The sequence below is a fragment of the Panthera pardus genome, unplaced genomic scaffold (genome assembly GCF_024362965.1).
Source record: "Panthera pardus isolate Hobbes unplaced genomic scaffold, ASM2436296v1 HiC_scaffold_17, whole genome shotgun sequence".
Taxonomy (NCBI): domain Eukaryota; kingdom Metazoa; phylum Chordata; class Mammalia; order Carnivora; family Felidae; genus Panthera; species Panthera pardus.
The window spans coordinates 107,660,392-107,686,864 of record NW_026526732.1 but is presented as its reverse complement, the minus strand read 5'-3'; the positions used below and the strand labels follow the sequence as shown (position 1 = coordinate 107,686,864).

The window sequence follows — 26,473 nt, the reverse complement described above, 5'->3', positions numbered from 1 at the left end:
TCGGGGTGGTGAGCTTGAGTCCCACGTTAGGGGAAAGCTAATTGTTGGTCTCCCGCTGGTGCATTTGCTGGTCTCCTCAGTTGTCCTCTGGGCTGCAGCCCCCGGGCTCCATGGCAAGGACAGTATACTTGGTGGCTGTCCCAGGGGAAAGCTTAGAACTACACACAGTTCAGAGGAGAGGGGGAAGGACGCACTGAGAGAAAAACCTTCCTCTGATTCACCAGTGTCTGTAAGCTACGAAAACGTGGATTGTATGAGCAAGAGTATACAAAAGTGGAAGTTCTGACATAGAATCCTATTAGGACCCATGCCAAGGGGGCTGTCGACGGTGCTGACGGCCAAAGCTTTTCAGAGGCGAAAGGTCTAGTGAGGTCAGGCATGAGTGTATTTACAAGCTGGTGAAGGAGACTGAGGTGACCAGAATTATCTAATAGGAGTCTACTAAGGAGCCTCATTGATCTCTTTGTCAGACAGAGAAAGGGGGATATGTCCTGACTGCCGTGTGCTGATAGCCCCCCTGCACAACTGTGATTCATATCCTTAAAGATTCAAGGTGTACTTTGTGCTGGATGTGCTGTAACTTTTTCAAACTGGGTAAAAGAAGCTACCTACCCCTTTGCCCAACATCCACTCAGATGGCTGGACTAATGTTCTAACCTGCTAAAGGTTTAAGAGTTCACATCTATCCTGACAGTACATGTGACTTCAGACTGTGATTTTGAAATGCTATGATATGGAAACATGTTTTTTTAAGCTGATGTATGGTTTGCACACACTGTTATGTTAGTTTCAGGCGCACAACAAATAATTCGACAACTCTGTACATTATGCTATGCTCACCACTATAGAAACACAGAGATTTTTAACTGTCTTGGGAAACTTAATTAAAAATTGGAAAATGTTAATGATTTATTAGAGGAAAATGCACATCTGAAAAAAAGCTCAATTATGAGTGTTGAAGCATATTGGGGAGTTAGACTTTTGAAGCTAGAGGAAATGCCCTAGAAAACTACTATCCAGGGGCCCCTGGGTGGCTCAGTCGGGTAAGCTTCCAACTTCGGCTCAGGTCATGATCTCACGGTTTGTGAGTTCAAGTCCCGCGTCGGGCTCTGTGCTGACAGCTCAGAGCCTGGAGCCTGTTTCAGATTCTGTGTCTCCCTCTCTCTCTGACCCTCCCCCGTTCATGCTCTGTCTCTCTCTGTCTCAAAAATAAATAAACGTTAAAAAAAAAAAAAGAAAGAAAACTACTATCCACATGGTAAAAGCGGTTTCTTGATGTGATTTTGAGAATCCAGAAGGACATAATCAAAAACCACAATCTACCATTAAAGAAAGCTATTGCCGTCTGAGAACTCTCATGCACAGCAAAGGACTCTGATGTTCCCAAGATGGCCATTTGGTGGTGCCCACGCCATTCTCCAGAACATGGATGTGCTCAATACCTGAAAGTGCTCACAAGGTCAAGGACAGATTCCTCCAAGCTCTTCACTTTATTTTTAGAAAAGTGCACCCAAGAAGCTCCTTGGGTGGCCGAATCTTTTCTATGTCTATTTATCATAAGCTCCTTCCCCAAACAACAACAATGCTAAAGCTCTGATGAATCTTAAGGTTCTCCCATTAAAACGTACATTTCATTGTCCTCATTCTCCAACCTAAGAAAGCAGTACAAATGAAATTCATGTTTTTTTAAAATCAACATTTTCAGAAGAGCTTTCTTTACCCTAAAATTCTACCTATTAAAGGATAAACTGAGGCATATGAAAATTTTTTAGTTTATTTGAGCAAAAATCAACTCGGATCTGCTAGGGGCAAGCTTGTGGTGGTTAGAGATGCCCCTCTGACAGCAGGTATAAACACAGAGCAGAAGACAAGAAAGGAAGTCATTCGACTGGCTAGAGCTTAAAGCCTCGTTGGCTGTTTGTGATTTGTTGTCCTTATTGTTTCTATTTCTGAACCTTCGAGAATATACAGGCTTAGTTTTAATCTGCTTAAGCAGGCATTAGAGCCCCCTCGTCTACTGGCCTCTCTGTTTAATTGATTTAACAGTCCTAAGGTAATACAACAAAATCCTCACAAACCTATACTGTGTAACATCGCTGGAGAACTCTATAAAGTTTAGATTATTTCTTCCCTGACAAATTCTATCCTATTACCAATGGAGTTCAGGACATGCTACTCCAACATATGGCACTTCGGCATATTACATATTTTAAGCTGAAGGGATCTGAGAAAACAGCAAAAGGTCACTCTGGCCTCCCTCTATTGCCCTTCTTCCCTGAAACACGTCATAAAAGGTGACCTGTGAGAGATGCCCGCCCTGTGACTGAAAGAAGCATCCTTATTTCCAAAGACAAAGGGACGCCCCTGAAAAACAACCTTGCTAAGTTTCCCCCAATTTGCCAGATTACCTCAGCCTCCTTAACCTATCACATCCCTCCACGGGTGACCACTGTGCACCCAACCCAACCCAAACATACTCACATCTGTTTCCTTGGGTCATCCTTTCCCTAGGAAGGCTCTCGTGTCACGGTGTCATGTAAAACTTATGTTAAGTAAATTTGTATGTTTTTCTCCTGTTAATCTGCCTTTGTCTTTTTAATGTTCAGACCCAGCCAGGGACCCTGAGAGGGTTGAGGAAATCTTTTGCGACCCCTACATAACCTTCTAATTTTGCAGGTATTATCACAATCTAATGTTAAGCACACGGTTCTGTGGTTCAGGTACAAGTTGTATTTTCAAAAGAGACACTACAGGACACACACATACATGAGTCAGGAAACTGGTTAATTTGGAAAAGATAGCCTGTAACGTTAACCTTAGACCTACATTGGAAAAGTCTGATTAAACACAAATATCCCCTTAAACTCTGGGGCATCCACTCGGTTTCATGTTTAACAATGGGCAAGAGATGATTATGTCCTGGGGCCCCTCCTGGCCATGTCTCTTCCTGTGGGTATTGGGTCCACACTCTATGTATGGGGGCTCCCAGAATTCTCTATCAAAACAGCCCAGACCCTCCCCTCTTCCAGGGCCTGAACAGACGTCACCCACCCACCCCCCTTTCGGAGGCCATCCTTCTGAGGGCAGACCGTGCCATTAGCATGCATGCTTCTAGGCCTAGGAGGTGGCCCTGGACTGGCTCTTTGCCAAGTGGAGTGTTTGAAGCTTGGAAGTGTGTGCTGAGGTGTTCACACGTTGAATGTACAAAAGCCCTTCAAAATGTGGGATGGAACCGGGGGTGCTAAGAAAGGGGATGGGGCTGTCTCTTTATTTTCTGATTCCCCTCTTAACTCATCTATCAGTATTAGCCAAGCAGGTGCTTCTTCAAGTCAGTCAGATAAGAAGGATAGAGTTTATTTAACACAAAGAATTTCTGTCTAGATGATAAGTTTACGTGATACTTGAGAAGTTTCTTCAAAGTCAGGAACGACTTTAAAGGTGTAACAGCAGAGAGAGGGGATGGGAGGAGAGGGCGGAAGGAGGAAGGAGGACTGTGACTGGGGGCGGGGGTGCTGGGAATGCCCAATTTCGTCCGCCCCCTCCCCCCCGCCGCCCCAGCAGCTCGGAGAAGGAGGGCATCGAAGGACAGGGTCCAGTGCGCTGCGCCTCCGTGCGTCTTGCTCTCCGACGGTACCGCGAGGTGAAGCCGCTGCAGGTGCGCCTGGTCGTCGCTGCTGCGGTAGTTCTCGGGTGGAGAACCCGCCAGCAGGTGGCTGCGGGCTCGGCTACGCCCAGTCCCGGAGCAGAGATGCGCGCGCACCGCAAGCAGAGTGGGGTCGGGTGGTTCTCGTTGTTTTTCATGTGAGTTCGGAGGACTGCAAGAAAACAAAGAGACGAGAGAGGCGCAGACACGTTTTAATAAATGGCGAGGCGGCCGGAGGGCTGTTGGAGCAAAACCTGCGTCTTTAAAAGTGGAGGTGCCGGGGATTGAACCCGGGGCCTCGTGCATGCTAAGCACGCGCTCTACCACTGAGCTACACCCCCTCGCACACAGAGAGGCCCGGAAATATGCCTATGAATGTTCGCTGCGGGTTTCCGTGGCGGCTCACAACCCTTCGCGGTTCCGAGGCGGGTGCGCGGGCCCAGTACCAGACTGCCCCGAGGACGCGCTGGGAGAAGGAGAACCCGGGCCGCACGGCGGTCCCGTGTGGGACCTCACTGCGCGCCCAGGCGGAGGTCTGGGAGGAGCTGTGTGTCCGGAGAGGCGGCCGAGGGCCGAGGGGGAGGAGCAATGAGGGGACCAGGACCCCCAGGACCCGAGGGGCCCGGAGATGCGCGGGGGACGCCGGCAGAGCGGGCGGAGCGCAGCGCCGGGTCGGGCCCGAGCCGCACCGACTGCGAGGAGCACGGGGCCGGCGCGTCCAGGGGGCTCGGTCTGCAAACCCGGCTCCCTGAATCGGCCCTTGGACCGGCCGTGTGCACGCTCCCGCCGTGTGGGTCCTGGTGCGCCGCCCCGCGGGTGGATTCTTTCCCGCTGGGGACACTCGAGGCACTGCCGACTCGGGGGGCTCTTGACCTTCCCGGTCACGAGCTGCACGAAGGGTTTGGACGGGGGCCCCTACCGCGAAGAGCGCTGCCACTCTTGGTAAGAAAGACGTCTCTGCGCAGCCGGGCGAACGTGTTCGCCGAGCGTGCCTGTCCCTACGTTTGGTGAATTTGCTTCCCCTCCAAATCCCCTAAGTCTGCGCTTCCGGAGAACGGCTCCTCCCCCGCCCCCCGCCCCCCCCCCCCCGCACTTGCTTGCTCGGTCACCACACGTGGGCGTCTTTCCCGAGCGAGGCAGGGAAGCCAACCGTGTGTCTGCGCTGCCGCGATGTGGGTCCTGGGGTGGGGGTGCACCTGCCTCGGCCCGGGCCGCTGGGGCAGCGGGGAATACCGACCCCGGGAGCTCGCGTGGCTTCAGCGTGTTGAGCTGGGGACCTGGGGCAGAGGATGAGGAGAGACAAATGTAGATAAATGCGTATGCTTTACAGGGCTCTCAGGAAACAAAACAAAACAAAACAAAACACGAAGTTTCTGAATGTAAGCATCTAAGCATATTTTATTGCAGGAGCCGAGATTCAGGTTCTATCCGTGGACATGCAAATTATCTTTCTCCTCCAAGCGTAAAGGTATCGAAATCGGGCTTGGCCCTGGAGACTCTACATTTATGGCTGGCCCGGGGTACTCGCACCTGCCGGCTAACAACAAATCCGAACAGCAGAACTGGGGGGATGAGGGAGAGCCACGGTTGCCGTTCAACCCTGCTCTGTCCTGCTGTACAGAAGGAGGTTGTCTGGTGGTTGTTCGTAGGAGCAGTGTTCAAGGCCTAAACCGGCAGAGGCGAGGGATGGGAAGGATGGGACCTTTTGACAAGGAGAGTGAATGGACAGGAATTAGAGTCTTGGTGGGCTTGAGAAGATAGCGTGCCCTTAGAAACACACACACATAGCTTGACTGATGTGGGCGTCTTTGTCTTCCTCCAAGCTAGTTAGCTGGGAGCAATAGGATTTCTGCTGTTAAAGGTAGAGGAAGCTTTTATAGCATAAAGCTTATGCTATATGTTTTTAGTTGTCGTAAGTGGGACGGGATTCAGAAGATGGAGTTTGATTTTGGACAATTTTTAGACACATATGGGACAGCCTTGGGTAAATGTCTGATGAAAACTACAATCCGTGTATCTGGAAGTCTGCAGACAGCGCAAATCTAGAGCGTTTGATTTTTGCGTCTGCAGAAGACTGGCCCGTGAGAAATAGACGTGATTTGTGATTTGTCCCTCTTCCAGGGCCGAATCTCAACCAGTCCTACAGGTTCTTTCTCCATACCCTCTCCTGATAAGCAGGCAGACTTGAAAGCCATGTGTGGAAGATGGTAAACCCACACACCAAAAGGATCTGGGTCCCTGACCGCAGGGACACCCTGTGCTGGTCAGGAACCCCCGGTCTCTGCTGTGTGTGAGCAGCAAACACATTTCCTTTCTGCCTAAGTCATTACATATTTGGGATGTTGTTTGGTCTTACAGCAGTTGGCATTCTTTTAACTAATTCGCCTTTAATCTGTAAATTCATGGTCCCCGTTTCTAGGAACATATTTTTAAAATATTTCTTTGATAATTTTCTCCCTTTTGTTCTTCCTTCTTCTTTTCTTCTTTTTTCTCATTCCCTTTCTTCTCTTGTTTAGAATTCCTATTAGTTGGCTGTTGAACTACCTGGAATCATCTCTGAATTTCTTCACTTTCCATTTCTGTGTCTTTTTGTTTACTGTAAGAGAAATTTCCTCAGCTTGAGAGAGCCAACCCCACGTAGAAGTTGCTCATGGAAAGGTCCTTGCAAAGGCTGGAAGGAGGAAACTAGGCTGCAATGATTACCCATACCTGTGCCTCCATTACTCCAGCTCCATGTTAAGGGAAGAGAGAAGGGAATTCTTACAAATCCCTGTCCAGATAATTAGGTATTTTTCGTTCTTTTTAAAAATTTATTTATTTTTTTTTTAAATTTACATCCAAGTTAGTTAGCGTGTAGTGCAATTCTGATTTCAGGAGTAGAACCCAGTGATTCATCCCCTACATGTAATACCCAGTGCTCATCCCAACAAGTGTCCTCCTTAATGCCCCTTGCCCATTTAGCCCATCCCCCCACAGGTATTTTTATTCCTGATTTTATTTATTTGGACTCTTTTTCTGCATCCCTACAAGTATCAGCAAATACTGAAGGTACTGAGGGGATTCAGGTCATCCTGGCATTCTTCCAAGTACCTTCTCTATTATTTCCTTCTTACATAAACACTTGTTGAAATAGCTTTCCAGGCCCATGTTGGAGCCACTCCTGCTGGTGGGGGGCTGGGGGGAAGGCACATCTGTAAACGTCTGCAAAACATAGGTAACTTCCGTGTCCCTGTGAATGATCTGCTTGACCAGAACCGCAGAGTATCCAGTCTGCCACTCCCCAGCGCCCAGTCAACTGGGCCTTCTCTCTCCAGACAAGGTCCATGCGGCCCCAGCCAATCAGAAATGTTTTGTTTTCTCTTCCTTGTTCTTTATTCTTTATGCTATAAAAGCTTCCTCTACCTTTAACCCCATTTTGCAGTTCTCTGAAAGGAGACTGTCCACTTCATGAAGCACTGAAGTTTGTTTGTATCACCTAACTCGTCTTCTTTAATCATTTTTTAAACACCAGAAAAGCCAGGATGAGCCATGATCTCGAAGCAGCAAGAGTTGGGGGTCTTGGCTGACAGGCTCCTGGGAGCTTCTGGTACCTCAGCCCTAACTCACCAAGGACTTCCCTCTCTTCCCATGCTGCGTGGGAGAGTGGGAAGGGCAGTTCATTGTGAAAAAGCTTCAAGGACTTCCCAATGTGAACAACAATTCAACAAATAAGTCTGCTTGGCCTTGCTAACAATCAGTTGTGAGGCTGAAAACATCCTTTTCCAAATTATATCTTACAAAATAATCCAGCCATGTTAGAGGAAAGGCTGAGTTATCTACTTCCACCTATAGAAAATAATATGACACAATTGTTGTTATATGAAAGGTAATAAAAATAATGCAGCGAAGCAGTGTAGGAGAAACATATTATAGAGGTATATCAGTAAGCTAACTCTGTGATTGTGGAATCCATCAGTTTTTTAAAGTTTGTAATCTGTTTCTATTTATGTTCTTATTCTAAATAAATAGTTACTTTCACCGTTGACTTTGTATTCGTCGTTTTGAATACAAATTTTTTTTCTTAAAGGTGATCCCTGATATTATATATAAGCTTTAGGTCTCATGACACATGGATCTGCCCCTGCCAATGAATTTTAAAAATCACACCTGTTTACCTAAAACATTGTGATGTTGAAGCAAAATGTTATGATTGATATAGATACATAAGGAATTGAGACATCGGATGCTGTGATGACCACATGGCTAAGGTGTTGGGCTCGGACCCGGCTGGGGCTTCCCTCTACAAGCTCCAGTCCTGCTCACAACACCTTTGCCTTCTAACCTAGCCTGCTGTTAAGACTTATTTGTGGCCGAGATACACTAATTGTTAGACTGTGTTAGAGAAGACAGTATTAGTACGATTAGGACCACACCGCTTCCTGGTGCCCAGTATTGCTTAGCAAGATAAGGTCCTGAGGCCAATTTGAATGTCAGTATCCTGACCTCAGTTGTGACTGTCTTTTCCTGCTAGAGATGGACTTTCTCAAAGCTGAGGTAGTCCAACATGAAACAATTTCTTATTGGACAAATTCTGTAACCCAGAAAGAAAATAAGTTTGAAATTACATGTTTTCAGGGAAACTGAGCTGATCCTAAATATCCCCAGCTCATTCTGGCAGGAGCCTCAGACAGCTCCAGATCCTGCACAAAACCCCAAACATATTCAGGACATACTAACAGTTTTCAGAAATCCTTGAGGAGCTGGTGAAGGAAAAGCACTGTGGTCACCTAAAACGAGGGCAGGCTTTGGAACAATGTTATGCACACTTCTAATACCGTTTAAGCTTTTTTGCAGTGTACTAAAAAAAATGTAGGAAAAAAAAATGTAAGGTTTTCAATTCATTTACGGTAGCTCGGGTAACCCTTACTCCAAAACTTTCCAAAGCTGAATGAAAAGGAAATCAAAGACCAATCTCATTCATGTGTATTGTTGCAAAAATTATGAATAAAATACAGGCATGTTAACACAAACACCATGTTGACCCAAACAAATTATTTTTCCAGGAACACAAGAATGATTTATCATCAGGGGAAAAAAAAAAACAATTACTAAGATGAATTAATAGCTTGAAGGAGAAAAAAATGACATGATCTCAATAGGTAACAAAAGGAATTTGGAAAAATTCAAAATCCACATTAGTGCAGCTACTCTGGAAAGCCGTATGGAGGTTCCTCAAAATATGAAAAATAGAACTACCCTGTGATCCAGCAATTCCGCTTCTGGGTATGTGTCCAAGAAAGCACAAACACTAATAGAAAAGATATCTGCGCCCCCTATGTTTACTGCAGCAATATTTACAATAATACAAGATATGGAAAAAAACCTATGTGTCCATCAATGGATGAATGGATAAAGAAAATGTGATACACACACACACACACACACACACACACACACACAGAACGCAGTATTGCTCAGCCATAAAGAGAGAATAAAATCCTGCCATTTGTGACAACATGGATGGACCTCGAGGGCATTATGCTAAGTAGAGTAAGTCAGACACAGTGACACAAAGATCTCATTTACATGTAGAATCTAAAACAAAACAAAACAAATGAAAAACCTCATACATGCAGAGAACAGATCAGTAGTTGCCAGAATGGGAGCCAAATGGGTGAAGGGAGAGAAAGATATAAACTTCCAGTTATAAGATCAGTAAGTCCTGGCATGTGATGTGCAGCACGGTGACTAAAAAGGAAAAAAAAAAAAATCAGAAATCTAAAGCTATCCCAGGCAGGTTGGAGAAGATTGCTTCCATGCTTCTACTGTATCCTAAAACTAAACAGGAAATGTTTTCTTAATGGAAACAAGATCATCCATATGCATCCAAAGCCAACATCATATTTAAGGAAAACTGTGGTCGGTCTAGTCTAACCAAGTACAAGAATAATGGAAGGAAGAAGGAAATAAAAAAATGCAAAATTGGGGAAGGGATGATGTATGTAATGACGTCTAGATAAAAATCCAGACGAATCCCCTGAAGAGTTTAGACTTCCGAAATGTAATGTTATCTCCTCTGGACGGTGACCACCTGTTTCCAAAGAGTGCTACCTAATTGTCATGCAAAACTTATTTCCAGCTGGGATCTGCAGTCCACCTTCAAATTTGTAAATTTGTTTGCCAGGGGTGGTAAGATTCCTTCCGTCTGTATTCTCACTCTTTGACCTAAAGATTTTTACTAGAATCATGAATTCTAGCACGTCCTTGGTCTTAGAATATTGTGTCAGATGGTTTCGTCTCTGCCATTTGGGCCATAACAGAACTGGCAGGGCTGTAGTCTGTCCCCAACCTGCCCCCTCCCATCACCCCTTCAGAGTAAAGCTCTGACTTGAAACCAGGTTTCTGTTTTGGTGGAAAGCAGCGTTCCCCCGCCTACCTAAGGATTGATGGGTACGTCATGGTCAAAAAAAGCCGGAAATTTGTGCAGCCATGTGACTTATCAAATTGGGATCAGACAGAAAGAAAGATACTATAGATGTAAATACTATTATGTAGGAATGTTTTCCCTTTTTTTTCTCTTTTCGTTCCTCCTTTTCCCCCTCTGTAGAGTGTAAACACTAAGACCCTGCAAATACGTTGATTTCTAATTATGGATGGGGGATGGGAAATTTGTTAATGAGGCAAAAGAGGGGAAAGGAAGAGAGACAGAAGTTAGGGTCCAGTAGATTTAGAGAGAACGTGTGAAGATTTTTTTCAGGGAGGTTTCTGGCAAATGGGCCCAACTATTACTTCGGTGTATGAAAACAAAGGATGCATTCATTCTTTTCGGTCTATGCGGCCTTCCCCAGGGCTCGGCCAGCTTTCCCTGATCATGACTAGCCCACTCGGAAGCCCATCAACACAAAGATCACCTTACTTGTGGCGCAAAGCGTCCATACGATGTTCTTAGTAACTGAAGCAGTTCAGTTGGCAGAGCACTGGACTGGTTTGGAGTTCTGTGGTTAGATCTTGAGAGTCACGGAAATTATTTTCTTGTGGCCCTGCTCCCAGAGTAACTGACTGAGGGTCCCCAGCCCTTGCAGAAATACATATTTTAGAGTGACAATGCTTGGTGAACAGGAACTATAACTCTTTCACACCATGGGGTTCAGGGCCTTACCCCAAAATGAGGCATCCTGGCATGTTGGGTATCTTCAGCTGAAGGAGTTTGAGAAAATGGCAGAAGCAGGAAGGTCACTCTGACCCCCACCCTCCAAACAGGTAAAGACCCCATCAAGTGAGAGGCGCCTTCTCTGTGCTGAGAGGAGCGCCCTCACCTGAGGAGACAGAGGGACTCAGGAAGGAGCCGAACAAGCGGGCCTGGCTGAGTTTCCCCAACTTGCCACACTGGCCTCCTGCCTTCTGCCTGTCCTACTCCCACCCCACCTCGCCCCCTTTTCGTCGAACCCGGCATAGAAACACTCAGGTTTCGCGGTTTCTTCCTCTCCCTGTGAAGGCTCCCGGGTGACCCCAAACTGACACGAAAGACATGTGTGTCCCTCCTGTCCACCTACTGGTCCGTTCCGTGTCCAGACTGAGGCCCGAAGGGGGTCACGTTTTCGTCCCCTCACCCCCTTCCTGAAATGAACGGGGTGTGGTGTCTGAGTTTCTACAGCGCTGTGTCCTAGTGACAGCGAGGGGCCCGAGCCCCCTCGGGCCATCCGCCCCCCACCCCAACTCCGCCCCGCCGCGCACCTGCCGCGGGTCGCGTCCCCAGGTCCGGCCCCCACAGTGGGCGCGCCGAAGATGGTGACTGAAGGCCTGGGCGACCAGGGGCACCGCGCCCACCTGCAGGGGAGACGCGGCGGAGAAACCGGAGAAACGCCGGCGGGAGACCCTCCCCCCCCCTTCCCTCCCGGTGACCGCGAGCTTCCTCCCGAGCCCTGACCGTGGATGAGGCCGCAGACGGAGCGGGGACATCGCGCGTCCAGGACCAGCCACACGCGCAAGTCCCCGAGGCCCGCTCCTTTCTCCGGAGCGCGCGGAAACCCAGCGGCCGGCCTTCCTGGGGGCCCCCAGGCCGCGCCCCCGGCGGGTCCCGGCAGGTGACGGCCGCACCCGTCTGCGCCATCAAGCCGCCCGCATCCCCGCGGTCCCCGCGGTCAGGTGTGCGCCCTGCGGTCGTACGCTCCCCCCCCACCCCACCCCCCCGGGCAGCATCCTCAGAGCTCTCGGCCGCAAGGACCCCTCCCCACCACGCCACTTACTCTTTGTGTCGAACGTGGCGGGGGCGACCTGTCAGCTGGCCGCGTGGCCTAATGGATAAGGCGTCTGATTCCGGATCAGAAGATTGAGGGTTCGAGTCCCTTCGTGGTCGCTGTTTTCCTCCGCGGGTGATGCTTCAAGCCCGGCGGGCAGACTTTTCCTCCTCATTTAACCGGCGGGTGTCCGCGGGGTGACAGGGGCAGTGTCCTCTGGAGTGACAGTTGCAGATGTTTGCTGGGTGACAGGTGCCTCAGAAAGAACCGGGCGGAGGTAGCAGGTGCGTCCTCGGAGCCTTCTTTCCAGTAGACCCGACACGTGGCATCAGGTAAACAGAAACTACTTGCAAGCCCTGGGAAGGGATGAGCGTCAGGCTGAGATCGAGAGTAGGGACGGGGCTTCCTCAGGCGGGATGTGCCTGGAGGGACCTGGTCTTCCCCAAGCTGACATCACCGAATATTTTTGTTGGGGGAGGAGGAGGGGTTCACTAAAATATCAATGAAAAGGGGTAAGGTTGAGTTGCATTTCTGGGAACAAGATCTCTGACTAGGGTTCCCTATGACGTGGCTCAAAACATGGTTTGAAATCGGGGTTCTCCAGATTGTCATTAGCTGCCAGGCACATAACTCCACCATCTCCCAAACAATGATCTCGGAGAGAAGCCACCAAAGGCTTTTATCCCAGACCCAACTGTCCTCCAGATCAACTCCTGTTAGTGTAGCCGACATGGCTTCAGTTTCAACAGGTGAACAAATGCCGTAAATGGGTCTGAACAGCCCGGAGTTTCCTCAAAACACTTAAAAACAGAAGCATTAAAAATATGATCCAGCAATTCCAATCCTGGGTGTATATCCAGGAGAAGTGAACGCAGGGTGTCAAAGAGATGTTTGCACTATTCACAACAGCCAGGAGGTGAAAGAAACCCAAGTGTCCTTGGAAGGATAAATGAATAAACAAAATGTGGTACTTACAGTGGAGTATCACCTAGTCTTAGGAAGGGAATCCTGTCACAGGCTAGACATACATCAACCTTGAGGATGCTTTGTTAAGCGAAATAAGCTAGTCACCAAAAAAGACAAATGTGGTGTCATTCCACTTACATAAAGTATTTAAAATAGTCAAATTCAGGGGACACCTGGGTGGCTCAGTCGATTGAGCGTCTGACTCTTGATTTTGGCTCAGGTCATGAGATCGGTGAGTTTGAGCCCCAGGTTGGGCTCAGCGATGACAGCATGGAGCCTGCTTGGGATTCTCGCTCTCTGTCTCTTTATTTGTCTGCCCCTCCTATGCTCTCTCTGTCTCTCTCAAAATAAATAAATAAACGTAAAAAAATAAATAAGATAGTCAAATTCATAGAAACAGAAAATAGAGGGGCGTCTGGGTGGCTCAGTCGGTTAAGTGTCCGACTTCAGCTCAGGTCATGATCTCACAGTTCGTGAATTCGAGCCCCGCGTTGGGCTTTGTGCTGACAGCTCAGAGCCTGGAGCCTGCTTCGGATTCTGTGTCTCCCCCTCTCTCTGACCCTCCCCCGTTCGTGCTCTGTCTCTCTCTGTCTCAAAAATAAACAAACATTAAAAAAAAAATTAAAAAAAAAAAAAAGAAACAGAAAATAGAATGGCAGTTACCATCCTGTGGGGGAAAGAGGAGTTGTTTAATGGTTTTAGAGTTTCAATTTTGCAAGATAAAAAGAGTTCCGGTGATCTGTTCCACAACAATATGGGTATACGTAACTCTACTGAACAGCAGTAATGGTTAAGATGGTAAATTTTATGGGCTTTAAATTCACAATTGAAAAAATAATGGGTGCCTGGGTGGCTCAGTAGGTTAAGTGTGGGACTTTGGCTCACGGTTCACGAGTTTGAGCACTGCGTTGGGCTATGTGCTAAGAGCTCAGAGCCCGGGGCCTGCTTTGGATTTTGTGTCTCCCTCTCTCTCTGCTCCTCCCCACTCGCATTCTCTCTCTCAAAAATAAATAAACATTAAAATATATACGTATGTAAATATTCATCCTAAAAAAATCATTTGGCCATAAACCTAGAGGTTTGATCCTGGACTCTCAGTTCTTTTTTTTTTTTTTTTAATGTTTATTTTTGAGAGAGAGGCGGGGTGGGGGGTGAAGCACAAGTGGGGAGGGGCAGAGCAGGGGAGGCGCAAACCGTGAGATCATGATCTGAGCCGAAGTCAGACACTCAACTGACTGAGCCACCTAGGTGCCCCTAGACTCTCAGTTCTTTTTTAATTAACATTTTTATTTTAATTGCAGCATAGTTAACATGTAGTGTTACGTTAGTTTCAGGTCTACAGCTTAGTGATTCAACAATTCTATATATTACTCAGTGCTCATCATAAGTGTACTCTTGATCGCCATCACCCATGTCCCCTCTGGTAACCATCAGTTTGTTCTCTATATTAAGAGTCTGTTTCTTGGTTTCTCTCTCTCTCCCTCTTTTTTGCCTTTGTTCATTTGTTTTATTTCTTAAATTCCACATATGAGTAAAATCATATGCTATTTTTCACTTAGTGTAATACATTGTAGCTCCATCCAGGTCCTTGCAAATGGCAAGATTTCATCGTTTTTGATGGCTGAGTAATATTCCATTGTACATACATATGACATATCCTCTATCCATTCATCTATCGGCAGACACTTGGGCTGCTTCCATACTTTGGCTATAATAATGCTGCAACAAATATAGGGGTGCAAATATCCCTTTGATTTAGGGGTTTTGTATTTTTTTGGTAGATACCCAGTAGTGTGATTACTGGATCCTAGGGTAGTTCTATTTCTAACTTTTTGAGGAACCTCCATGCAGTTTTCCAGAGTGGCTGCACCAGCTTTCATTCCCACCAACAATGCAAAAGAGATCCTGTTTCTCCACATGCTCACCAACATCTGTTGTTGCCTGAGTTGTTAATGTTAGCCATTTCTGATAGGTATAAGGTGGTATTTCATTGTGGCTTTGATTTGTATTTCCCTGGTGATGAGTGGTGTTGAGCATCTTTTCATGTGTCTGTTAGCCATCTGGATGTCTCTGGAGAAGTGTCTGTTCATGTCTTCTGCCCATTTCTTACTTGGATTATTTGGTTTTTAGTCTGGATTCTCAATCCCGTTCCATTGGTCTGTATGTCTGTCCTTATGCCAGTACCACATACTGGCATGTATTGGTTGCCTTAGTCTTTACTGAACCTTGAAATCAGGAAGTGTGAGTCCTCCACCTTTGTTCTTCTTTTTCAAGATTGCTTCAGCAATTCACGTTGAAATTTAATGTGAATTTGAGGAATAGCTTTTTCTTTTCTGTAAAAAAAAAACCTGTTGTAATTTTGATAGAGATTATATTGAAATATATATTGTTGGGTAGTATTAACATCTTAACAATATTGTCTTCCTATTTAGGAACACAGGACATCCTCTTTGGATCCTAATTTCAGGAATGTTTTATAGAATTCAATGTGCATATCTTTCACCTCCTTGGTTGAATTCATTCCCAGGTATTTTATTCTTTAATGCTATTATAACTGGGATTGCTTTCTTAGTTTTCTTTATGGAATCCTGTTCAATGCTAGTGTACAGAAACAGAACTGATTTTTGTGTGTTGATCTTGTACTCTTCAACTTTTCTGAGTTCACTTATTACCTCCTGTTGATTCTTTGTGATCATGTCACCTGTGAATAGAGGCAGTATTATTTTTTCCTTTCCAATTTGGGCACCTTAGATTGATTTTTCTTGTCTAATTGCTCTGGCTAGAACATTCAGTACAATGTTGGATAGCATAGTGTTGAGGAAGGCATCCTTGTCTCATCCCTGATCTTAGGGAGAATGCTTTTTCAGTCTTTCAACATTGAGGATGATGTTCACAGTGGGTTTTTTATAGATGCTCTTTATCATATTGAGGAAGAGCATGCTGTTTGAAGTGGTGAACCAATCTCTTTCTCATCTCATGTTCCATGAAAGGGGGATGTCCATAATAAAATTGGGTGAAATGGAGTTAAAATAGGAGTACTGTCCCATTTCAATAAATTCCACATCAAATTTATTTAAAAAATTGAATGATCCCAGCACAAAGGACTTAGCTGAATTCTCTACTAAAGAAACCTGGCTTAGGGGCACATGGGTGGCTCAGTCGTTTCAGCATCCCAATTCTTGATTTCGGCTCAGGTCATGATCTCTCAGCTCATGAGTTCAAGCCCCATGTCAGGCTCTGCACTGATGGTGTGGAGCCTGCTTGGGATTCTGTCTCTCTCCCTCACTCTCTGCCTGTCCCTGGTTTGCACTCTCACCCTCAAAATAAATAAACTGGAAGGAAGGGAGGAAGGGAAGAAGGGAGGAAGGGAAGGAGGAAAAGAAGGAAGGAAGGAAGGAAGGAAGGAAGGAAGGAAGGAAGGAAGGAAGGAAGGAAGAAACTAAGAAAGAAAGCAAGAAAAAGAGACAGAGAAAGAAAGAAATCTGGCCTAATGACCCAGAGAGAGATCAAGTTTGGACGCTTGTACTGTGGTTTTCCCAGGAGTCTTCCACTGCCTGAGCTCACCTACTTTGTTTACGCTCACTCAACAACCACGTGGCTTTGCCCAAGTCCACTGGATTAATTTACAGGCAAGTTGCTCTGTGTAAAGACCCAAGGAAATATAGAGAACTGATCTGGGGTTGAATGCTGGGAACACTGATGGCCCCCAGAGAGAATGACTACTATTTCTTTCAAAATCCATGGGCTGTCCTAAAGCCCTGTCCACCCCAGTTCATAGTTTTTCTAAATTTTCATTCTGCCAAGAGGTCTATTCTTCTAAAGGATAAAGAGGGGCCCCTTGCTGGCTCAGTGGGAAAGTGTGTGACTCTTGATCTTGGGATTGTGGGTTTAAGTGCCATGTTGGGTGCCAGAGGCTACTAAGTAGGTAGGTAGGTAGGTGGGTAGGTAGATACATACATACATACATACATACATAAAGAGAAAGAGGAAGGGGCGAGACAGAAGAAAGCTGAAAGGCTCTATCAGCAGAGGACACTGGTTTTTCAATATAAACACCAAAAATGCATGTGATGATGTTTTCATGCATCTGTAAGGAAAGGAGAAAAAAGCAGACCATGCGACAAGTTTCCACAAAATTAGATATACTTAGTTTAAGGGTTTTTATTCTTGGTCATGTGCTTTCCAGTTCTGATATTTAAAATGCTTTTTCTTTTGCTTTGATACTTTAGATGTTCATGATTATAATAAAAACAGGTGTACTTCCGACCAACAGCTTTATATTTAACTAAAACGTATCAAATCCTATTCAAAATAACTGGTTGCAAAGTAGTCTCAGATCACACAGAACAAAAAGCATTCACAACAAAGGTCACTTGGGGTAAAAACTAAGGGCCCAGCCTTCTGCCCTTTTGGGGATTTTCATCATATAAGATGACTTCAAGTACTGTCCAATATTTGTCTTTCCAATGTCCACACGGAGTATTGTAAATAAAATATTACACGTAACTGCATTTTGCTACTTAGACAACACTGAGTCTACCCTGAGTGAACTAGACTGAGCTTTGCTGTGGGAGGGGAAGTTTTATTTGTAATAAGTTTGTACTGAATGAAATTATAGTTGAGCTGGAAGGGTCATATTTCAGACAAGCAGGTTAGAATAAATTTCCAAAGATTTAGAACAGGTGCCTAAGAGGACGACAGCTCAGTGTGCCAACGAGCTGGGGACAATGACGTACGGGAGCTGAGAGGAATCGACATTGAAATTGGAGCTAAACAGGGATCTTGTGACCCCCCCCCCCCCCCGCCGGGGTTGGGGGTGCGGGGAGGAGACAGATCCAAGCACCAGGAGAGAGTAAACCTCAGGACCAGTTAGACGCAGGAAATGTGAACGTGTATCGGTACCATTTTCTGGGTCATATGCTCAGCGCTGAGAATTTGCAGATGAATGAAAGACATGATTCCTTCTTCAAGGACGTTAACCTACAGAGGAACAGAGCCCAGGGAACTTATGACGGTAACATCCACAGGGTGCTATGGGGGACACCGGAGGGTGCAGAAGGGGCTTGCGGGTCAGGGTGTGTGTGAGAGACTGACAGCGGCATCTTGCACCCTCGTGCAGACACGCACAACAGGCGGGGAGTGCAGGAGGGCTATTTCTGCAGCGGTCTCCCGGAGGACTTGCACACGGTCCCCACACGCCAGCAGGCAGAGCGAAGAGACTCACCCTCCCCCATTTGTCCGTGTCCACATGCTTCTCCGTCCCCAGGCCAGCGGAGCACGGGGCCTGGCCGTAGGGGACCCCAGGAAAGGCTCGCAGTGGTGACAGGACGACGGGCTCTAAGCAACGCTGCGTGTGGTGTATGAGTTTGGAGTGTGTCCAGACCACCTTTAGTTTCACCGCTGCGGGGGGCGCGGGCGGCCGAAGTCTAACACCAGGAGCTGTGCCGTCTGAAAACGCGGGGGTGAAACCAGGAGGCGGCTTTGCCTGGAAAACAGGTGAAAAGCTGCCTCAGTAAATTCATTTCAGCTTGAGTTTCATCGAAGAGAAAACCAGCGTCAGTGACGGCTGACTGACCACACTCCCACGATGGACAACAACCAGCACCGAGGCTGTGACTTTCCACACTTGTCACAAGCCGTGATCTCTCTGCAGACACAACGGGTCTGCATTTCAGGTGCAGAACACATGTGATCTTCTCTTCGCGCCGGACAACGGACAAACGGAGGCGTATTAAACATTTTAAGACTTTATTGAAGCACAACTGGATTGACTCAGGCGGCACGAGGCCGGAAGCAGCCAGGAAGGCCCCCAGCAGCTGAGGAGGGCCGCGGACCAGAGCAGCAGCAAAGTGAGGAGGCACCGACGGGCTTACGCTCGGGTTTACTTACACGGCCACCACGGCATCGGGGCCACGTCAGCCTCGTGGTGTCTGTCGTGTCCGTCTCTAATGGATTCGTCCCACTATGTGGCATTAAAAGCACTGCGTCACTTTTGGTAAAGAAGAGAGCACAGTTAAGCTTACTTGTAACTTGACCTCAGTTTAAGGAGCAAACCTTTGTCTCCCTGCGTTGGAAATACGCCCACTCTTTACTTCAGTGTTTTCCAAAGGGACCAGAGGTAGCCTTTTGGGTGGAAAAATTCTTCCTGTGTACAACTGCCGGTACAGTACACAATACGTGGCAGATAAGATACCGTAACGTGAAGAATTTCTGGACCCCACCCACGAAACCTAAGTGGCACAGCCCAGTCACTGTGACAACCAAAACATGCCCCAAATAAATAGACGAGAAGGTGGCAATGCTCTGAATGTTAGCACAGAGGCGGCCGATTTACTGCTTGAAGAAACAAAGTGTTTTGTTTCACGTGACTGGCTCTGCAGTTTCCTTTTAATTAAAAGTTGATTCCCTTTTGGAAGCGAGATTCGTATTTCTTAGCTTCTTTTAAATTTTTTTTTTTAACGTTTATTCGTTTTTTGAGACAGAGAGAGAGAGAGACAGAGCATGAATGGGGGAAGGTCAGAGAGACAGGGAGACACAGAATCTGAAACAGGCTCCAGGCTGTGAGCTGTCAGCACAGAGCCCGACGCGGGGCTCGAACTCATGGACCGCGAGATCATGACCTGAGCCAAAGTCGGCGCCCAACCGAATGAGCCGCCCAGGCGCCCCTCTTAGCTTCTTTTAAAAGCAGCAGCCCGGGGAGCCTGGGTGGCTCAGTCACTGGAGCGTCCGTCCGACTTCAGCCCAGGTCATTTCTCACGGTTTGTGGGTTTGAGCCCCGTGGCAGGCTCTGTGCTGACAGCATGCAGCCTGCATGGGATTCTGTTTCTCCCTGTCCCTCTGCCCCTCCCCCACTCCCACTCTCAAAAATAAACATTAAAAAATAAATAAATAAAAGAAGCGCAGTAAAGTGAAAAAAGTGAGAAAAGGTCATTTCACAAAGAAGTTGAGCACATTGACTGTATCTCCTGGAGAGAGGTAACCTTGAGAAATTCAACACCGTATCATAGTTTTATACAGAACAGAATAGTTACATTAACAAGTACTTTGCGCTTAATAAATCTGTTACTGTGGTAACAAATCGTCCCGTGTGGGCAGGGTCATGATGCCCCCCCCCCCCCCGGGGGCCGGTACTGTGATGACTGTGAGGACAGAACGGCGCTCTCTAGACACCGGCTCACGAGGCACATGCATGCTCCTGTGTGTTTCACATGAGCAAATCCACGCCGCGGAGAGGCCGCTGTGAACACAATGAGAGTGGTAAAGCTTCCATGATTGTGCAAACCTTCTTAGACATGAGAACACGTCAGGGACAGGAAAGGATGCAATTGAGGACTTCGTATAAAACCTCAAGGGTCCCCGGTGACCGGCCTTCAGAGGCACCGAGGGCGAACACCAGGAACATAATTGTGGAAGGCTTCAGGGAAGCTCTGGCCCACACACCAGTGGGTGCTTTTTCTTTTTCTGTTTGTCTTTTCTTGGGGGGGGGGGGGGGTGACGTTGATCGTGAATGGAGCATGTCTTTTTGTGTTTGCCACAAGCCCTACCTGTCACTACCAAGTCAGACACAGAATATCAATTGCCATCCTATCTCCAGCCTGCTTTGCTGCCTGACAAGACTCTAGCTTTTAATCAGCTGACAAGACTCTAGCTTGGCCCTTACAATGCAATTCTTCTTTCAGGAAGCTCTGGGCCCAACGTGGGGCCTGAACTCACACCTGCAGATCAAGAGTCGCATGCTCTCCCGACTGAGCAGCCGGGCGCCCCCAGCTCAGCCCTTACTCAGCCTCTCTGGTGCTTCATCTCTGACTCTCCGCCCCTCCCCCCCTTTCTAGTCACATTCAGAGACTTCCAGTTTCAGGAAAGCATCGCAACCCCCTCGACCGTGCCTTTCCATATTTGTTTTCTCTGCTTTCTCAGCTCTCATTCATCCTTCAGAAATTCAACTCATATCAGGATCAGAGCAGGGGTGAGGCAAGTGAGGCACTTAGGGTACACAACGTAAGGAGGGATTCACTCTCTGGTGCCCTGGTGTGTGTTTGTCCAACACCACCCAGCAGTTAGCTGAATCCTCATACGACCCGCCTGGTGCTGTAAGCAAAACGTTAGAAAAGATTAAGAATGTTACTCGATATTTCTAGAAACTCTCTTGGTTTTTAGGATGCCACAATTATGTGTATTACACCCGAATAGTGGCTTGCACCAAGGCTGCACTGTTCCTTGCTGTGTACCTGAGGAAACAAGAAGATGCTCTGGGAGGGACGAGACACACAGGTAAGTATGCAGGTGCAACGCGATATGGCGGGTGCTCTGACGAAGGGGAGGGTTAGAGCCCTTGAGGGATCTGACTCTGAGACAATGGACCGCAAAGCTCCATGAAGCACAGTCTGATTGGGCTGTCTGAAAACATGAGTACGGATGGTTAGACATGGGACATAAGAGCCTTCCAGATGGAACGTATGCACAGTTACCAGGGCATTCTGGAAACGGTCCTTTGGGACCTCAGAGGTACAGACTGAGTAGGAAAGGGAAAGGCAACGAGGCTGGAAGAGGAGGCCGGACATGAAGAGTCTCGAGCCGTCGGCAGATGCTGAGGTGGTACATGATACTGGCTCTGGGTTTTACGACCGTCGCTGGGGTGATGGTGTGGAAGATGGACCCCCACACAACAGGTGGATGGGGGTAGGGCTGGAGACAGGGACACTGGTTCCAAGGCCACATGAACAATGTAGGAGGGCTCCAAGGAGGTGGTGATTCGAGATCGAAGGAGGCAGAGATGAGTGTAAACATTTGAAGGGAGTCGGGTAGAACTTACTGACCCGCTGGCTACAAGGACCAGATGAGATGTACAAGCTCCCAGGAAGTGACTGTCCTGCTTCTAACCAGAGGACTGGTTTCCCTTTTATGTCTCTTGTCTCTTGCTGTGTTCTGGCAGCCCGTACCCCACTACCCTTCTCTTTACGTTGACTTGACTGGCTTGCAAATCTTACAGCTTAATCTTTCTTGCCTATATATTCACAAATAGCCCTAATGTTGCTTAAGCTCAAGTTTTGTACTTTGGCGGAGGTCAAAAGCTCAGTTTCACTAGGACGTTCCGTTTCCTTCTCCCTGTTCAAAACCCAGTGATCATATTTTCCCAAATCAGCCTCTTTTCTCAACTTTTCCTTTGGAGATGGAACTACCCCTTCCTGCACCTTATGGCTGGAAATCCTTGCTTTCGGTCTTTCCTAGGTTCAAACTCTTGGACATATACAAATCACAAAATGAGTAGGGTCAAAAGTAGACTCGCTTCTGTAACATGGGGAAGATGAGACAGCTGTTGAGGAAGCCTGGGTCCCTGGGGCATCTCATCTCTGACAGCAACGTGTACAGGAATCATGTTCAGAGACAAAGCTAGAGTGACCTCTGAGAACAGGAAGGGTGATTAAAGAGTAGGAGAGTGATTTTGTGCTGTTATTACACTTGCCACTCTCCCAAAGCCTTGGTTAGCTACAGTGCATTCTCTTCAAAAATCTATCTTCCTTGAAGACGTCCCTGGCTCTAAGGGCTTTTTATCTACTTTTCTACACTAACAACCAATGTTCCCTGCCTCTAGTTCACATGCCAGAGTCTTCAGATAGCAGTGACCCCTACGAAGATGGCAACACTCTCTCTTCTCTACAGGAGCAAGTACCCTCACGCCTCTTCCCCCGCCAAGCCCTGAGGTCACTGTGCTGAACACAGCTCTTGTACAGGCATTTCTTGGGATTTTCCTGAGAGCCCAGAAGACCCAGAACATAAAACTCTCTCCTTTGACCTGGCTACTGTCCAAACAGGTTTAGAAACTGGAAATCTTACTCTTAGAAAAAATAATAAGACAGACTAATAAAAACTTATCAGCCCTTACAGTTTTTAGAGACAAACTAAAGAATTAAATGATGTATATGACACTTAAAAAAGCCGTGGACAAATAATCTAACAGAAAAAATGGGCAAAAGAGCCAGATACACATGCTACAAGAAGAGACATCCAAAGGTCCAGTAGACACATGAAAATGTGCTCATCCTCATTAGTCATCAAGAAAACATGTATGATAACTATAAAGAGATAATACTAGATACCCATGGGAGTGGCTAAAGGTAAAAAGATTGACAAAACTGAGTAGTGATAAGGCTGTAGAGAAAGTAGAACCATCTGCTGGTAATAGAACCATTTTGGAAGATTATTCAACAAGTACTACTATAATCAGGGACCAGCCCTCCCACCATCAGGTGCACAGCCAGAGGTGCATATACATGCACACCAAACGGATATTCCTAGTGGTAGTCTTTGCAATAGCTCCAAACTTGAAGCCACTGAAGATCTTAGATTCTTAACCCACTATTTGTTGACTTATTTTTGCCACTTAACCATTTTGCTGATCTGTGACGAAAATTCATAGCTGGCATCCCATGCCAGTCTAACTGCAAATCAGGGCTAGGAGGGCAGGGACGCAGTCATGATCACCCTCTCCTGAAGCACAGGGTCTCAAACATTCAACAAAGTTGAACAGACATCTGTTGGACTGAACTGAGTTAAGGAAAGCCTCTGGGTTGGGAGCCTGGAGGACCAAGAACATCACTGACAGAAATAGAGAACTTGGAAAAAGGAGCTGGTTTAGATTAAAAGAGAGCTATTCTCTTGAGTTGTGAGAAAATTTAGCAAGTTTGCTTTCAACCGTCTTCCCCTGAAGCTTGTGCTTGGTTGTCAGGTTGGAAAAGGGTAAGGAAAGTAGCAATGTCAACAAACAGCAGAATGAAAGAGAGGGAGCGCGTGACCATGTAGTCAGCAAGAACATCAAAGCAGGATTCGTGATAATGCAAATAATTTGCCTGGACAAGAGACTGACTTGTTGATGTTTACACTGAGATTTTTTTAAATGTATTTTTATTTACTACATGATTATTGTAAGACCAATCGAGTGCATTTTTTAAAGTAGATTCTACACCGACATGGCGCGTGAACTCATGACCTCGAGGTCAAGAGTCATGTGTTCTACCACCTGAGGGAGCCAGGCACCCCCACACTGGGATTATTTGTAATGTTTTTGGCTTTTGAGAGAGCTCAAGCGGGGGAGGGGGCAGAGGGAATGAGAGAATCTTAAGCAGGCTCAGCACAGAGCTCAGCACAGAGCCTGACGAGGGGCTCGATTCCATGACCCTGGGATCATGACCTGAGCCGAAATCAAGAGTCGGACACTCAGTTGGGAATTGTTAATACACGACTCAACCCACTAAACTCTGCATTGTATGCCGCAGCTCTACTGAACAACGATGAGGAACAGAACCAGTTGGAAGCCTGCAGCTGGCACATGCTTGCAGCCGAGGACACTCCCACTGCCCTCAGCTTGCTCCGCAGGTACCCCCCACCCCGGCCCCCCGCTGCCGCCTCGTGTGGAGGAGCTCCTGGGTTGCGTCTCAAAGGACTGGACTTGAACAGTGGAACCTGAAAGCAGCTAGGTATATGGGCTGCAGAAGGATCCCGTGGCCAAAACACAGGAAGGAGATCGCAGGGAATGAACTCCCAGGATGGGAGGAACCAGAAGCCTGATCCAATCCCAGGACACAATCCACCTAACCTTACACGAGGAGAAAGATCACCTGAAGAGGCCTATAACTATTAAAGAAAGTGAATCAATAATTAATAACCTTCCAAAAAGAAAGCACTAGGCCCAGACAGTTTCACTGGTGAATTCTAGCAAAAGTTTTAGGAATAAATGGTACCAATTCCCCATACTCTCCTCCAGAAGACAGAAGCAGAGGGTATACTTCCTAATTCATTCCAAGAGGCTAGCATCACCCTAATACCACAATCGGATGAAGACATTATAGAAAGGAAAACTACAACGTCTTTCGTGAACACAAATGCAAAAATTCTCAACAAAATACCAGCAAACCAAACCCATTAGCGTATAAAAAGAATTGTACACCATCACCAAATAGGCTTCCTTCCAGGTATACAAGGCTGGTCTAACATTTGAAGATGAATCAGTATAACTGATCACACCAACAGGCTAGAGAAGATGAACAGAAAAAGCATTTGAAAAAACCCAACACTCTTCCATGATAACCACTCTCAGCAAACTAGGAAGAGAAGGGAACTTTCTCAGGACGATAACTAATATTTTTAAACACCTAGAGCTTCCATCTACATAATGGTGAGAAGCTAGGAGCTTTCCCACTAAGATCGGGAAGAAGGCAAGGACGTCCCCTGTTAACACTCCCATTCAATGCCGTCCTAACTAATGCAACAAGACAAGAAAAGGACATTAAAGGTATAGAGGTTGGGAAGAAAGGAATAAAACTGTCTTTGTTCGCAGAGGACATGATAATCTATACACAAAGTCTCAGAAAGTCAAGAAAAAGAAATCTACTCCAGGAACTAAAAGGTGACTATAGATAGCAAGGTTGACAGATCAAGGTCCATAAACGAAGGTCACTTGCTTTCCTGTATATCAGCAACGAACCACTGGAATTTGAAATTAAAAACACAATACCATTTACATTGACACCAAAATAATGAAATACTTCAGTATAAATCTAATACACTATGTGCAACATCTATATGAAGAAAACTACAAAACTTAGATTTAAAAAAAATTACATGGGGCGTCTGGGTGGCTCAGTCCATTAAGCATCCCACTCTCGACTTCAGCTCAGGTCATGATGTCATAGTTCGTGGGCTCGAGGCCCACATCAGGCTCAGCACTGACAGTGAGTGGGAGGAGACTGCTTGGGATCCTCTCTCCCTCTCTCTCTCTGCCCTTCCCCCACTGGCACATGCTCGCTCTCCCTCTCTCTCTGTCTTTCTCAAAATAAATAAGTAAACCTTAAAAAAATAAAATAAAAACAGGGGCACCTGGGTGGCTCAGTGGCTTAAGCATCTGACTTCAGCTCAGTCCACGATCTCATAGTTCATGGGTTCAAGCCCCACATGGGCTCTGTGCTGACAGCGTGGGGCTTGGAGCCTGCTTAGGATTCTCTCTCTCTCTTTCTCTCTCTCTCTCTCTCTCTCTCTTTCTGCCCCTCCGCTGCTCTCTTTCTCTTTCAAAATAAACTTCAAAAGAAAAAAAAAAAACAACAAAAGCAAGAAACGCAAGCCACCATCCATGCCTGGTTTCTCTGTGTAGAAGTCCTAGTGAGGGTTTGTGTGACTGATCTTCTGGCTCCACACTCTGTCCCTCGTAACTGCACCAAATCTGAGCCTCTGTCCCTGCACACATTCTAGGTATTACTGGGCACCAGAACCCTCTATTCAGAAAGCCGAACTTGCAACAGAAAGGTTCATTTCTAGGCTGAAAAGGTCACTTTCTGTATTCCTTTTGGCAGCTAGGTATTTGCCCAAGCACGCTGCACTCTGCGACTGTCTTCGGAGGGCTTTGGTTAGAGTATAGAATCTTGGAGGTTAGAGAAAAATCTCAGAAAACACTGGCAGGACAAGAACAAAACCTGAAGCTAGCAGCCCTGCATTTGTCTAGAGAAAACTGAAACCTGTTCACCCTGCAGCTGCTGGGTAGATGCCTCCCCCAGAGCGGAGACTACCCCCCCTGCCCTTCCCCACCCCAGGATAGTTCACATTCTCCCCCACCTGTTGGCAGGCCTCATGCAGTCCAGCTCCCGCTCCAGACCTTACA

At 46.8% G+C, this 26,473-nt stretch overlaps 2 long non-coding RNA genes and 2 other non-coding genes across 4 annotated transcripts; 2 read left to right on the top strand and 2 right to left on the bottom strand.

Moving 5' to 3' along the window:
• Positions 1-3,912: 3,912 nt before the first annotated feature.
• TRNAA-AGC (transfer RNA alanine (anticodon AGC)) lies at positions 3,913-3,984 on the bottom strand. Its single transcript has one exon. It is a non-coding gene; the product is annotated as a tRNA-Ala (tRNA).
• A 340-nt stretch (positions 3,985-4,324) lies between these two features.
• Positions 4,325-7,665, top strand: LOC128777700 (uncharacterized). The gene is made up of 2 exons (XR_008423013.1): positions 4,325-4,585; positions 7,155-7,665. It is a non-coding gene; the product is annotated as an uncharacterized LOC128777700 (long non-coding RNA).
• Positions 7,666-11,905: 4,240 nt separating this feature from the next.
• Positions 11,906-11,978, top strand: TRNAR-CCG (transfer RNA arginine (anticodon CCG)). Its single transcript has one exon. It is a non-coding gene; the product is annotated as a tRNA-Arg (tRNA).
• A 6,578-nt stretch (positions 11,979-18,556) lies between these two features.
• Positions 18,557-24,473, bottom strand: LOC109259428 (uncharacterized). Its single transcript, XR_008423004.1, has 2 exons — positions 18,880-24,473; positions 18,557-18,787 (listed from the first exon to the last, which is right to left on the bottom strand). It is a non-coding gene; the product is annotated as an uncharacterized LOC109259428 (long non-coding RNA).
• Positions 24,474-26,473: the final 2,000 nt, after the last annotated feature.